Genomic DNA, 15,372 nt, shown 5'->3' with positions numbered 1-15,372 from the left:
GCTGTACATAGCTCTCCAGAATTCGTTCATCTCGCCAGACTGAAACTTTGTACCCTTTGATAAACACCTCCCTTTTCCCCCACCCCCAGCCCCTGGCAACCATCATTCTGTTCTGAGCCACAGAGGCTTGTAACCTCATCTTGGAAGTGATATAAAGTCACTTCTTTGTATCTATGGATAACAGTGTGTGAGGGGATTACTCAGGGTGTGAATCCCAGACAGGGGGATCATAGGGGCCGTCTTGGGAGCTGCCTACCTCTGACCTTGGCAGGCCTTCCACTGACTGACTCTGGGCAAGGCTGTGACCTTTATGGGTCTTCCTAGTTGGCTTTTATCTGCATAATGACAAATAAGGATTGCAAGGTGATGGACTATTCAAGTGGCTACATATGTTGTCCCATTTAATTGGTACATCAGTTTCCCAAGGCAGGGATTCTGTTTCCATCTTCATGAATGGGGAACTGCTGGCTAATATTCAGGAGGTCTTGAGCTCAGGGTGGCCTCTTCCTCTGAGCTGCCATGTTTTTAATGAATGAACAGAGAGAGTTGGACTCCGGAGCCCCTTCCAGCTCTAGTCTCCAGGAAGCCTTGGGCTCTCAGGAAAGGCTTTCACCCTGATTCTGGGGTCCTGGATTCTGGAGCCCCTGCTCTTCCTGCGGCTGGGAGCAGCTCCACCTCCCTGGGCCCAGGGTGCCTCAGGCACACACTGCTATCCTTTGGGGAGACTCTGTTTCTGAACAGAGGTGGGCTGTTGTGTCTGTTTCTCTGGCTAGACCGCAGGGATCACCCCTGACCCGACCGCGGGGGCCCCTGGTGCTACTGGGCCAGCTGGCTGTGACACATGCGAAGCCAGGTCACGAGCTGTCATTCATTTCACCTTTCTTTCCAAACATTTATTTCTGCTATTTTGAGGAGAAGGTTCTAGACCAAACAAGGCCATAGCTTGTGGCCATTTGTTGCAGGTCTGGGACACCTCCTGACCACAGCGGGCTGGTTGGCAGAGGTCTCCTTCCTCCAGAGGCCCTGGGCGCCCGCACCGAGGGTCTCATTTCCTCTGTCCCTCGGTGGTTACATTTTGGGACTCTCTTGATTTCTTTTCAAGATCCACCCCGTCCACTCCTTGGTGACCAGAGCGGGCACGGGCTGGAGCTGGCCTGCAGGGCACGTCTGCTCCCATGACCAGGCCTCCAGGCCCCTGTTACTCCCACTGGCAACCACGGAGCCACGTCAGCATCCCTTCCGAGCAGCGTTTGGATGGTTTTCTGTTTTGACACGACTGCTGAGTGCCCTCCCTCCTCTCCCTCTTCTGTCTTTCTCCCTCCTGGCCCTGCTTATTATTATCAGGAGAAAACAGGTCCACATTTAAACTTCAAAGGCAAGTGGGAAACCCATGTTTCAAGACACTGCCAAGGCCTAGGCTTCAAGAGAGCTCTGTCACCCCCTCTTCCCACAGCCATGGGGAGCCTGTGCTCAAGGTCAAGGTGAAGCCCAGTCTGTGACCCACCTGAGGAATTCTGGAATGTCATGGGGCTGACAGGACTCTCAAGAGCACCCCTGGCTCGGCGGGAGGCCTGAGGAAGGGGTTTTGGAGGGCATGGGGCTGAGTTCCTTGTATGAGGGTACTGCGCCCATGAAAAGGGGACGAGGCCAGACAGGCAGGTTGAAAAGCTTCAGGGCCTGGGGCTTTTCACTCCACAGGTGTGTTCAAATGTTGGCAAAGCAACTGATCATCAGCCAGTGTCAAGTGTTAGAGTGCAGCCGAGCCACCCAGTGGGGCCTCCCTGAGCTGATCACCAGCAGGCGCTGAATCACTGTCCTCCTGTCTTTTATCCAGTGAATTAGGGAGCCCCTAGGACTGGTCCTGTTCTGCCTTACCCCACAGTAACTGGAAGGCAAACTTCCTATTCCTCAAATGAGTCCTAATGTATTGTTTTTACTCCTGCCCTTTGAGTACATTCACTCAGTCTATTGCTTTCCCTTATTTAATAGGGTGTGAGCTGTGGAGGGAAATCATTGTGGCCTTTATCCTGTGATGCTAAATGGTCCTTTCAGCCTCCACCTCACGTATGAGGGCCACCTGGCAGGAAGGCAGTGCAGCAAACCAAAAAGAGATTGAGTCTGGTAGCAGACAGGCCCGCTCCACCACCAGCTGTGGCACTTTGAGCAAGGCCCACAAAAATATTTGAAACTTTTTGCTTACCTCTAAAATTGGGACAATAATCTCTGTTTTGCAGACTTATGGTGAGGGAGACCATGCACGTAAAACGCCTAGCATGTAGTAAATGTTCAATTGAACAGTTTTCTCTTTCTGGTTTCCCCTCGAACCCATCCACCCAGGTGGGGCGAGGAAGGCTTGTAGCCCAGAGATCACATGAGAGATGACAAGTGTAGACAGATATCCGTGCAACTCCTGTTCTCGTGCTCCTGCTGCGATTGAATTCCACAGTCCCAGCCCACACCCTGGGAGGCTCGGGACACCCGAGAGGGAGCTTCTCTGAAAAATAAAGTTGCCACTTGCCTGCTACCCCAGGTTACACTGGATCACCACATAATGAAATGATTTTCCTTCCCCCTTTTATTTCCTCTCTTTCTTTCTTTCTGAGACAAATGGAAAAATAATTTGATCCCCTTGAATCTTTTCACCCTGGGTATTTCCCCCTTCACACCCGAGTGCCGCCCCTGGATAAACGGGAACACATGTGCTGAAAGGCCAGCCTTCACCCTCCTGACTCAGGGCCGTCCTTCTCTTGGGACACGGGTTTCCTTTCAAACCTCAGAATAAATTCATCACAGCAGGAAGAACATTGTTTTTCTTCAAAACTTGAAGGAAAAAAAAAAGCAAATCCCATATCACAATTATTCCATTTCAGAGGGAAAATGTTGCCCTTTAATCTCAAAGTTTCTTCTCTCCTGAAGGCTGTGGCCGAGGTGACTCGCAGACTCAATACAGCTGCTTTTTTTTGCAGAGTCTGCACTGATTCATTGCTTCGGGGATCCAAAGGGTGACACATACATATTTTGAATATTACCCTGGGTGTAGATCTGCATCGTGGCTTGACTTAAAACCCTTCTGCTTCTTGAGGTGTTCACACGTGGACGCTTTCAGTGGAGTTTTTACTTAAAAAATAATCCTCAGTACAGTTCTTCCATTTGAAAGTTGAACTTTCTGAAAAATATGCTGTGAACCTTAGTATGTTTTTTTGTTTGTTTTTTTACTGTGGCTCCTCTGACATCCTAACCCATCAGAGAAAAACCCCGTTTTCTTTAATGAAAACACACAATGACAAATGCCCAATGCCGTGGACATTAAGCTCTTCGGTTTGACCATCTTCTGTAGCACACATCAGAGAAGCAGGATGTCTTCTTGAACTGAAACGTTGGCTCAAGAATTCCTGTAAACTTCCTTACACTTCATTTTAAGAAAAACTCCCTGACCCTGAGCATACTTCTCCTTTGCTGCCAGGCGTCTTTCTGTTTATGTAGACTTTGTTTACATGTGCCCCCTGTTAATAAAAATCTGTATTTAACAGATGCACTCAAGCACCTTGGAAACTAATTTTCTTTCAAACTCAAGCACTTTCTGGGAAGGAATAAAAGGAGCGGAGAGTTGGGTTGGCAGCTCTCCATCGCGTGACCATTTATCGTCAAGGAATGTAGCAGAAGACGGCTCCTGCTATTTCCTTTTGATTTTGGTGTGTAAATCTGCTCTCACCTAAAGCTTGACCATATGATGGTGCAGACACACATTAAACTGATTATTTCTGTCTGAGCTGTGCGTAAAATGTGCACTCTAAATTGCACATAAAAATGTTCCCCAAAATAGTACCACCTGCCTGCAGAAGTATCATTTTCTTTCCCAAAGACAGACCCAAATGTGTGTCTGGCATTCTGCTGCCTCTGGCTGATGAGGTTGTCGCCCTGTCCGTGCTGGGTGCAAGCCTGGCCTGGGGCTTCCTTCCCAATGAAGGCAGGGACTCCAGGGGTCTCCCCAGAAGTGCCGTGGACTCTTGCTCAGAAGACTGTCTCAGGTATTTAGGGAGCAGCTCCTCGCTATCAAAGCGGTAAGAGAGGAAAGTGAGTGGGGGTGGGGTGGGAGGGGCTGGAATAAAGAGAGCAGAGAACAAAGGAGCAGAAGGAGGTGAAAGTACAACGCAAACCATCACAACCCAAGAAAAAGCTCTCCCAGAACGGGAGAGATAAACAAACCCAGGGAAGAAGAAAGAGAAAGGAATGTAAAACTAAAAAAACGAGAATTGTTTCAGTTTTTAAAAGGCACAATGAAAACTAAGCCCAGAAAGGCAAGATCAGATTATTGTGATTTCTCCTGATTAACGAGAGTTGAATATCCTATTATCTTTCAAACATCTGCCATGCCCTCCCCAATTCAAAGAAGGGAAGGGCGTTTGGAAGGAGAAAGAAAGGTGTTTTGCCCATATAGGGGCACACTGAGAGCTTTTATTCTCGAAAGAGCTCTTCCCTGACTTACTAACTTCTTTGCCCGGAGAAAAGGGAGTTTTCATCCTTTTGAGGTGAAACCGCATCCCGTCTTTGGGAGCCATGCTTGCAAGTGCTCCATTTCCTAATTATCCGGGGCTGTGCAGAGGGTACCACACAAAGACCTGAAAATCCTCAGAATTTTCATGGTCATTTTATGCTCTGGTTACAGACCTTTTGAATCTAAACATGGAAGATGGTAGAATGTCTTAGCAGTAAGGGTAGAAGTTTTCAGGACCATAACTTGTCCATCAGTATCTTTGGCTGCTTGGAAGGCTGAAGGCTGGGCTGCCTGCTCACAGGCTTTGGGGTTGTCTCCATCCCTAACAGCCTGGGGCCCTTCATCCTTCTCCTGGCTGTGCTTTGTGCTCCTATGTTCATGTTAGCCAAGTTCCTCAGAAATAATCTCTGTCCCTGTCTCCACGTCCTCACCTCGTGTTCCCACGCGGGCCTCTGTAAGTGAACTTCCTCCCTGAGCTACACCCTGCTGTTCCCCTGCCCTGGCAGTTTATGCACGACCACTGACCACCAAAGGCAGTGGGTTCTTTTCAGTCCATCGCTTGTCCTCTCTGTGGTGCCTGATGACGTTGACTCTTCCTTCTGGAATCTCCTTGCACGCTGAGCTTCACCACACACTCTTTCCTACTCCCTTCTGCCTGTTGTGACCGCTGATTCTCCCCCTCCCATGCAGACTCCTGATCCTTAGTCCATCCTTAGGGTGCGGCATCTCCCTCAAGGTCTCAGATGAGCCATCCAGACTGGGCCCCAGCCACATGTCAGCCCTCTGCATTCTGCTGCCACACCCCCAGCTCCTGCGGGGAAATATTCTTGCCAAGGTCTCTGCAGTAGGCTGAGTGTTAGCCCCCAAAGATATCCACATCCTAATCCCTGGAACCCGTGGGTGTGACCTCACATGGCAAAAGGGACTTTGCAGATGTGACTAAGTTAAGGATCTTGGGATGGGGAGCTTATCCTGGATTATCTAGGTGGACCCTGGATGTCATCGCATGTGTCCTGGTAAGAGCAAGGCAGAGGAAAATTTGACACAGAAGAAGGAAAAGCAATGTGAAGGTGGAAGCCGAGATGAGAGCGATCAATTTCACCACCAGCCAAGGAACATCAGCAGCCTCTAGAAACTGGAGGAAGCAGCTCCCCACCCCCAGCCCCAGAGATTTTCCCTTTAGAGCCTCCAGAGGACGCAGCCCGCTGATACCCTGACTTGACCCCAGTGAGACTCATTTCAGACCTCTGGCCTCCAGAACTTTAAGAAAATAAATGTGTATTGTTTTAAGGCACCAAGTTCGCGGCAATTTGTTACAGCAGCTTCAGGAAACTAATAAAACAGTCTCCAAGAGCTCCACTGACAGATCTGTTGGACATCTTTCAGTCTCCATGTCTCCTGGCAGAAGTATTTGGTAACACTGGTCTTTCGCTCTGGAACCTCCTCTTCCTTTGACTCCCATTTACTCAGCTTTCAACAGCCAATCAAGAGCCAGGTTCTGGGGATTCCACCCACCAAGCAGATTCAGCCTCAGTTCAGGCTCTCACTGTCTCTTGCCTGCATCCCTCTGTGTCCTACCTGGACCATTTCTAGTCTTATATTAACATCCAATCGCCCCGACAACTCGCTGCAGCTGACTTGTCAATTTCATATGGTTCAAGCCAGTAGATATGGTTGAAATGTTACCGGTGGAAAAAAAATTATTGGACGTAAATATTTTAAAATACTGCTAAATGCATGTAAGCTTGTTTCAACCTTTTCTCCAGGGTCTCTGAAACTCCAGGGACCTGGCTGTGTGGGAGACACCCCCTTGCTCCTTCTCTTTCTCCCTGCCCAGTCCTTCCCATTACAGGCTCTGATTCCCTTTGGCTTCTTAGTTCTCTAGTCAAATTGTTTTCCCTGAAGTTGCCGCAGCCCAGACTTAGTTTACCTCAGTTCTTCTTTGACAGAAATTTTCTCAAGTCTCTCCTGGAGGCCAGCATGAGGCTCCTCCATCCTCAATAAATGGACTTTCAGCTTCTAAAAACTGGATCTTCAGACCCTTTAGTTCAATCTCATTAGCATGGTGAAGAAACTCCCCATCTTAGCCCTCCCTGTGGTAATGCATTTAAAGCCCACATTTCATTTTTTTTGGTCTTTTTGTCTTATTTTATATTTTCACTTTTAAATTTTATATTAATTTTTATTGGAGTATAGCTTCTTTGCAATGTTACGTTAGTTTCTGCTGTACAACAAAGTGAATCAGTTATATGTATACATATATCCACTCTTTTTAGATCTCCTTCCCATTTAGGTCACCACAGATCATTGAGTAGAGTTCCCTGTGCTAAACAGTAGGTTCTCATTAGTTATCTATTTATTGACATAAATACACATTTCATTTTAACTCTTTCCCCTAGAGTAAACCCCTCAATTCTCTGAGGTTGAATTGGGGGCTGAGCATTGCTATTGTTCTAGATACAAAACTTGGCCTTTTAATTTTCCTTTCCAATATTAGATTTTTTTAAAATCTACAAAAAAACTAAGGAGACTATAACATCACTGGGCAAAATTTCTCTTTGCAAGTTCACAGCAAATCTTTGTAACTCTTTCCATTTGTATCACTTTCTCTCCCCAGTCTCCCCCTGTCTCCCAGTGCCCAGTCCTCCCACAACTCCCCACAGCCTTCAGGATGTCCGCACTGCTATTGGTCCCATCCCCTTCCCCACACGTTGTATTCCAGAAACACTCAGCCACATGTAGTTGCCAGAAATAGTAAACTCCAGACCTTGATTTTCATGCTTCCCTGCTTCTCAAATACATTCTTTCTCTCATTGAACCAAGGACACCACAGACACATATGCTTAAAAACTTTTTTTGATAATTTTTGACTCTTCGTTTTGTAATAATTTCATAAAAAAGTTGGGAAAATGATACAAAGAAGTCCCCAAATGTTAACATCTTCCATAAACTCTGCAATTATCAAAATCAGAAAAATAACACTGATTCCATGTTATTATCTAATCTACATACCTACTTCAGATTTCAGTGATTATCCCACTGATGTCATTTTTGGGTTAGTTTCCAATCTACTATTGTACGTTGCATTTAGTTGTTATGTCAATTTACTGTCAATTCCATGTTATTATCTAATCTACAGGCCTACTTCAGATTTCAATAATTGTCCCACTGATGTCATTTCTGGGTTACAGTTTCCAATCTACTATTATACGTTGCATTTAGTTGTTATGTCAGTTTACTGTGGACCACATTTTTCTGGCTTCCTTGATCTTTCATGGCCTTTGCACTTTTGAAGAGCACTGGCAAATTGTTTTATGTAGTCATTCTCAATTTACGTATGTCTGATGTTACTTCATCATTAAGTTAGTTATGCATTTTTGGCAAGACTGCCACAGAATTACTCCAGTACCAAAACCAGCCAAAGATATCACAAGTTGAAAAAAAAAAAAACACAGACTAATATTACTTATGAATAAAGGTGCAAAAATCCTAACAAAGTATTAGTAAACCAAATCCAGAAACATATTTAATTATACACCGTGACTAAGTGGGATTTATTCTAAGAATGCAAGGTTGGCTCAACATATAAAAATCAATTTATGTAATAAACCATAGAATAAAGAACAGAAAACACATAATCATTTTGACAGACATAAACAAAACATTTGACAAAATCCAACACTCTTTCATCATAAAAATAATATACAAAAACCAGCTGCATTTCTATACACCAGCGGTGGACAATCTGAAAATGGAAATTAAGAAAACAATTTCACTTACGATAGCGTACTTAGGTATACATTTAATGAGATGGTACAATACATATACACTGAAAACTGCAAAACATTGTTGAAAAAATTAAAGAATATTTAAATAAATGGAAGGACATGTTTATGGATTAGAAGGCTTGACATCATTAAGATGGTAACATTCTCTAAATTGATGTACAGTTTCAATGCAATATCTACTGAATCCCTCATGGTTTATTTTTTTTTTAAGACTTTATTTTTTAGAGAAGCTTTAGATTCACAGCAAAATCGAGGTGAAGGTACAGAAATTTTCTATATATTCTCTGCCCTTCCCACCCGCCATATATAGCCTCTTACATTGTCAACATTCCTCACCAGAGCAGTACCTTTGTTATAACTGATGACCCTACATTGACGCATCATAATCACTCAGTCTGCAGTTTACATTATAATGCAGGCTTGGTGTTGTACATTCTGTGGGTTCGGACAAATGTATAATGACATGTATCCACCATTATAATATCATACAGAGTATTTCCACTGCCCTAAAAATCCTCTGTGCTCTACCTATTCATGCCTTCCCACCCCTACTCCTCCAACCCCTGGCAATCACTGATCTTTTTACTGTCTGCATAGTTTTGCCTTTTCCATAATTTCATATAGTATGAAGCCTTTTCAGATTGGCTTCTTTCACTTAGTAATACACATTTAAGGTCCCTCTGACTCTTTTTATTGCTTGACAGCTCATTTCTTTTTAACACTGAATAATATTGCATTGTCTGAATATATGACAGCTTATTTATTCATTCATCTGCTGAAGGATACTTTGGTTCTTCCAGGTTTTGGCCGTGCTTAATAACATTGCTATAAACATCCTTATGCAGGTTTTTGTGTAGATACAGGTTTTCAACTCCTGTGGGTACATATCAAGGAGTACAGTTGCTGGATCATATGGTAAGAGTATGTATAGTTTTGTAAGAAACTGACTGTCCTCCAAAGTGGCTGTACCATTTTGCATTCACACCAGCAATGAATGAGAGTTCCTGTTGCTCCACCTCCTTGCCAGCATTCGGTGTTGTCAGTGTTCTGGATTATGGTCATTCTAACAGATGCATAGTAGTATCTCATTGTTTTAATTTGCATTTTCCTGATGACAATAGGAAGTGAAGCATCTTCTCCTATGCTTTTTTGCCATCTGTATACCTTCTTTGGTGAGGTGTCTGTTTAGGTCTGTGGCTCATTTTTCAATTTGGTTATTTGCTCTTTCATTGTTGAGTTTTAAGAGTTCTTCAGATATTTTGGATAAAAGTCCTTTATTAGATGTGTCTTTTGCAAATATTTTCTCCCAGTCTGTGCTTGTCTTCTCATTCTCTTGACATTTGTTTTTAGCAAATGAGAAGTGTTTAATTTTTTTTTAAATTTTTTTTTTTAGATGTTGCGGGTAGGAATTTATTTATTTATTTATTTATTTTGGCTGTGTTGGGTCTTCGTTTCCGTACGAGGGCTTTCTCTAGTTGTGGCGAGCGGGGACCACTCTTCATCACGGTGTGCGGGCCTCTCACTATCGCGGCCTCTCTTGTTGCGGAGCACAGGCTCCAGATGCACAGGCTCAGTAGTTGTGGTTCACAGGCCTAGTTGCTCCGCGGCATGTGGGATCCTCCCAGACCAGGGCTCGAACCCGTGTCCCCTGCATTAGCAGGCAGATTCTCAACCACTGTGCCACCAGGGAAGCCCAGAAATGTTTAATTTTAATGAAGTCTAGCTTATCAGTTATTTATTTCATGGATCATGCCTTTGGTGTTGTATCTAGAAAGTCATTAAAATATTCAGGGTTATGTAGTTTTTTTCCCAATATTATCTTCTAGGACCTGCTAGCTACTTTGCTGAAAGTGACAAGCTAATCCTAAAATTCATATGAAAATTCAAGCTACCCAGAACAGTCAAAAAAACCTTGAAAAATAAGAAAAACATTTTAGGACTCATGCTTCCCAACTTTAAAACTCACTACAAAGATAAAGTAATCAAGACTGAGTAATCAAGATCAATGGAATATAATTGTTCAGATATAAACCCATATACTTATAGTCAATTAATTTTCAACAAAGGTGCTGAGACAGTTCAAATGGGGAAAAGAATGAAGTTGGACCCCTACCTTGTACAGTTAAGAAAATCATGGACCTAAATGTAAAAGCAACTGAAACTATAAAACATTTAAAAGAAAATACAGAAGTAAATCTTCATGACGTTGAATTAGGCAATGGTTTCTTAGATAGGACATCAAAAGCACAAGTGACAATAATAAATAAATGACTTAGCAATACTCAAAATTTTTGTGCTGCAAATGATACAATCAAGAGAATAAAAGCCCACAGAACGGGAGACAGTATTTATGAATCGTATATCTGACAAGGAACTTGTGTTCAGAAAATAAAAATAACCCTTACAACTCAAAACTAAAAAGACAAGTAAGCCAATTAAATAATTGACAGAAGATTTTTTAAAATAAATTTATTCATTTATTTATTTATTTTGGGGCTTCTTTGCTGTGTGCGGGCTTTCTCTAGTTGTGATGAGCAGGGGCTACTCTTTGTTGCGGTGTGCAGGCTTCTCATTGCAGTGGCTTCTCTTGTTGTGTAGCACAGGCTCTAGGCACGTGGGTTTCAGTAGTTGTGGCACATGGTCTCAGTAGTTGTGGCTTGAGGACTTAGTTGCTCCATGGCATGTGGGATCTTCCCAGAACAGAGCTCGAACCCGTGTCCCCTGCATTGGCAAGTGGATTCTTAACCACCACGCCAGCAGGGAAGTCCTGAGAGAGGATTTTAATAGACCTTTCTCTAGAAATAGACCTGAGAAAGAGTCTCAAGGGAGAACAGTCAGCGGAACCAAGAACTGAAGCGACACCAGTAACGTGGAGATGAAAATGGGCCAGGATTTAGACATTGCTGGGAAGTGGTGGCAGCAGGAGTTGTGTTTCTGAGACTTGAATTGTAGTTGGAGGACGTGAAAGTGGACGCTCGAAGTGTCACTTATTCTCTTTGGGAATGTGAATGCCAACAAGACAGAGACCTGGCGGCGCTTCTTGGAAGTTTAGGGTCCATTGATCATTTATTTTAAAGCCATAGAGAGTCTTGTTGAATATGTTTGTACATCAGAAAAGATAGGGCCAGCAGAAAGGAAGTGATTTGGTGAGACAGGAAATCATTAGCAGGAGATTAAAGGCGTGGAGGAGAGAGGATTGGAGTCCAGATGGAAGGTGGAATCTCACACAGGGAGGGCCCTATCTTCCTCCAAGACCAGAGGGAAGAGGCGAGGATGGCCGAGGTGTGGGTCAGCTTGAGGGAGCCTGGCAGGAGACTGAGGTGTCTCCTTTGAGGGCCTCCACATTTTCTCTGAAGCAGCAGGCGAGGTCGCCTGGGAGGTGGAGGTGTGGCGGGCAGCAGGGATTGGATAGGTTTTTGCAGGAGTGAGGGGGAACGTCTCAGGAGGAAGAGGTCTGTTGAGGGGCTTTGAGAGAGCAGCCAACCATGGGGGCTCTGACTCTGCCGAGAGATCTGGCGGGCTTTCCTCCCGCAGCCCCCAGCAGGCCCGGGAGAGGGGAGGAGGCAGGTGGGTGGGTGGAAGAAAGAGGGGTGTGGAGGCTGAGGTGAGACCATGGCTGAAGTGATGAGCTGTGGTCTAGGGAGGGACCCGGGCCACAGGCTGAGGGAACAGGCCCCGGGGAGGAAGGGAGGGAGAGAATGGAAAATCAGGGCTTGCGGCCAGCGAGTGGGAGGAGGGAGTGTGGGGTGTCTTTGAGGAGCCCCTTGGTGATGACAAGACCTGGGTGTGGCCGGGGGCGTGAGTGGCGGACCCAGCAGGGGTGTAGGAAGCGAAGCAGGGTATTCCAGGACGCCAGAGGAGGAGGCGCTGCCTCGGAGACCCTAGCCAAAGCCAAGCCAAAATCATGTCCAGTGTGTCAGAGGACAGGTCCTGCCCAGAGCGTGGGAGCCAGTGAGCAGCAAGGAAGTGAGTGGGTGGTGGGGCTGACACAGGAGGAGGGAGGAGAACGGAGCAGAAGGGGGACAGGGTGAAGGCACCGGGATGGGGACAGGCTGGTGCTGGCAGAGGGGTGGGGGCCACACTTCCAGAGAGAAGCAGTACCTGGCATAGCCCACTGTGGTTTTCAGCCTTGCTTCCAGATTGGACCGTGAGCTCGGCACGCACCTCTGTTAGAGGGAGAGGACTCTGCTGGAGCCCAAACTCCGTACAAAGCTTTAGCCTTACAGTTTTTAACTAGCATAAAGCAAAGTCCTCGCGCACAATTTATTCCCATGATACGACTGATTAGGGTGTTGTGCTGAAACAAAATCATTGTTTCTGTCACAAATATAGTCCAGTCTGCTGCAGTGCCGTGTCTTTTCACTCTGGCTCTTGCCCTTTGTCCTCATGAGGATTCGAATTCTCCTCCACTAGTTGCTGTTTGATCTAGGGTAACCCTTTGTGCAGTTCCAAAGGCACCTGATTTCCACTTGATGGAGGTGAAATTTACATATCTCAGCTCCCAGCTGAGCCTCCCAGGCATGGATTTTCTCCTGCAGAAGAGCCCAGCCTTGCCCAAAGTCATGCCTCCTTCCAAGGTCAGCCCACAGCCAGTGACTTGTCAGTTTGGGAGAATAAAGCCCCAGCCACCTCTCCTACACGTGGGGCAATTCTGAAGGATCATCCCAGCTCCAGAGCTCTCTGGAGGGTTGGCTGAAGTCTTTGTTGTGACTGCCTCGCAGCTGAACTTTTTTCTCTGTTCTCTGCCCAGTTCTGCTGGCTTCACTCCCCCACAGTGTTGATCCTGAGAACCCCACTCCCACTCCCACCCCCCGCAAACTTCCTTCTCCATCTCAGTTTGCTTCTTAGTACAGTAGCCAAATTTAGCAAATAAAACTGTAGGATGCCCAGGTAAATTTGAATTTCAGGTAAACAATGCATAATTTTTTAGTATGTCTCCAGTATTGCATGGGGCATACTTATGCTAAAAAACGGTTCATTGTTTTTATGAAATTTTCAAATTTATCCAGGCATCCTATATTTTATCTGTCAACGCTGCTTCTTTGGAAGCCCAACCTGGATTACAAAATGAAGTTCATGGCCGTCATAGGTTGTGGAAGAGGAGCCCAGTGGTTTCCATGCTATGGAGGAGCACAGAGGTTATTGGAGGCACAAGAGCCAGGGGCATTTCAAGGTCAATGGGACACCCCATCTGGAGAATGGGTGGGGAGCAGGTATTGCTGATGAGGCTGAATGATTCTCAGAGATGGAGGTGAAACTGAACAGTTCTCCAGGAAGAACCCCTGCACTGCCTACCTGGAGGTAACCACCTTAGGTGAGGCCGCCTGCAGCTCAAACAGGACCAGACTGAGCTACGTGAGGCCAGGGGCACATCCCTATGACAAACACCAGGAGAGACTCTGCCTCCCTCCTGCTCTGATGGGGGAGGGGAGCCAGCTCTCACTGGAGAGGAGGAGTTTCAGAGCCAGATCATATCCCCTCCTCCACTTAAAGCAGTGATAGCCCCAGTTCAAAAATGAAGACATTTTAAATGATAAAGACTGAATCTTAAATGCCAATGTTAAACTATTTTAGTAACTGAGAATGATGGAAACTTATGCAATCTGGTCCAAATGGTGTGAGGAAGGGACCTGGCCCTTAGTGAGAAAGGAGGATTCAACATGGACCTTATCAAGGGGGAGTTACTAGGAAGAATAAGACCATTACATGCTTATATCCAATGAGTTATACCTCTAATAAATCAGATAATTATTATTATCACACCAAAGGGCTTTTAAGCCTGAGAAACAAAACCTCCTAATATTCTGAGCAAAGATGTCTGTTATTAACTCTTACCAGAGAAAGAGGAGGAAGGGTTGTAGTTTGGAAGAGACCGCCAGCCCTACTCCTTATCCAGCCCACCCCATTCTCTTGGCCTCTTCCCATTGCACTCACTCTGGGGAGGCTGTTTGTTCCCAGAAATACATTCAGGTCTTCCTAAAGAGCTGCACTCAATCCCACTACTTCTTCGAGCTCTTCTTCCTTCTCCTGTGACTCCGCAACTCTGCAAGTCATGGTAGTGTGGTGCAGCCAGTGGGGCTCTCTTGGGGGACACTGATGACTTGGTTGGTTCATGCCCTTGTTTACTGGTCTGGATCCTCATTGACCTCTTGACAGCACCTGAAGCAGCTGTCTGAGGACTTTTCCTTCAGAGTCCCTCCTCTTCTGGAGTATAAAGTATTCCTACCTCTGAGTATTCCCTATTTCTGTTGGTAACCCCACTTCTTTCTGCCTTGGGGAAGGTACTCAGTTCCCAGAAGTTCCATTCTCAGTGTCTCAACATCCTTGTCAACACTTGTTATTGTCTGTCTTTTTTCTTTTAGCCACCCTAGTGTATATGAAATAGTATCTCGTGGTTTTCATTTGCATTTCCTAATGACTAATGTTGGTCATCTTTTTACATGTTTATTGGTATTTGCATATCTTCTTTAGAGAAATGTCTATTAGAGTTATTTGTCCACTTTTTCACTAGGTTACATGTCTGTTTTTGAGTTGTAAGAATTATATAAATATTCTGGATACAAATTTCTTATCAGATATATGATTTGTAAATATGTGGCCTTTTGTGACTGGCTTCTTTCACTTAGCTTTTGAATGATTTTGAGATTCATCCATGTTGTTTTGTGAATAGTAGTTCTTCCTTTTTATTGCTGAGTAATACTGCATATACAGAGGTACCTGGTCCATATATCTGTCTCTACCTGATGGACAATTGGGTTGTTTCTAGTTCTTAGCTACTGTGAAAAAAGCTGCTACAAATATTAGCATAGAAATCCTTCTATGGCTATATGTTCTTATTTCTCTTGGGTCAATACTTACCTTTTGAATTTTGAACCTCTGGCTGGCTATGAGCCTAGCTCAAAACCAGGAATTCTAGTATAAAGAGAGAAAAGAATAGACACATGGGACAGCTAGCAGAGTCTGCAATAAGAACCCAAACACAAAACCCTGTCTTTTGTTGTACCAGTCAGGGTTCAACCAGGCAAGCAGAAACAGTAGGATGGACACACACACACACACACACACACACACACACACACACACACACAC

At 45.0% G+C, this 15,372-nt stretch overlaps 1 long non-coding RNA gene across 3 annotated transcripts in view; it reads left to right on the top strand.

The window, feature by feature from the left end:
• The window catches only part of LOC113625694 (uncharacterized), a 106,789-nt gene that overhangs the window by 13,756 nt on the left and 77,661 nt on the right, over positions 1-15,372 (top strand). The gene's annotated exons all lie outside the window — the stretch shown is intronic.

The sequence above is a fragment of the Aethalodelphis obliquidens genome, unplaced genomic scaffold, assembly GCF_003676395.1.
Source record: "Aethalodelphis obliquidens isolate GAN/ISIS:26980383/991018 unplaced genomic scaffold, ASM367639v1 scaffold16, whole genome shotgun sequence".
In the NCBI taxonomy this organism is placed as follows: domain Eukaryota; kingdom Metazoa; phylum Chordata; class Mammalia; order Artiodactyla; family Delphinidae; genus Aethalodelphis; species Aethalodelphis obliquidens.
Note: the sequence above shows the minus strand (reverse complement) of the source record. Positions and strands in the feature narration are given on the sequence as shown.